Below are 275 nucleotides of genomic sequence, written 5' to 3'. Positions count from 1 at the left end.
GGGGGACACAGAGGGGTACACAGCGGGACACAGCGGGGAACACATCGAGGACACAGGGGAACCCAGCGGGAAACAGCCTTAATACAGCGGGGACACAGCAATACACAGCGGGTTACACAGCTGGGGACACAAAGGGACACATCGGGGGACACAGTGAGGACACAGCGGAACACAGCGTGGGACACAGCGAGGAAACAGCGGGACACAGCGGGACACAGTGAGACACAGCAGGGACACAGCAGTAGACACAGCGGGACACAGCGGGGGACACAGCG

Source organism: Dipodomys ordii, unplaced genomic scaffold (genome assembly GCF_000151885.1).
Source record: "Dipodomys ordii isolate 6190 unplaced genomic scaffold, Dord_2.0 Scaffold29, whole genome shotgun sequence".
Lineage (NCBI taxonomy): Eukaryota > Metazoa > Chordata > Mammalia > Rodentia > Heteromyidae > Dipodomys > Dipodomys ordii.
This window is presented reverse-complemented; position numbering follows the sequence as displayed.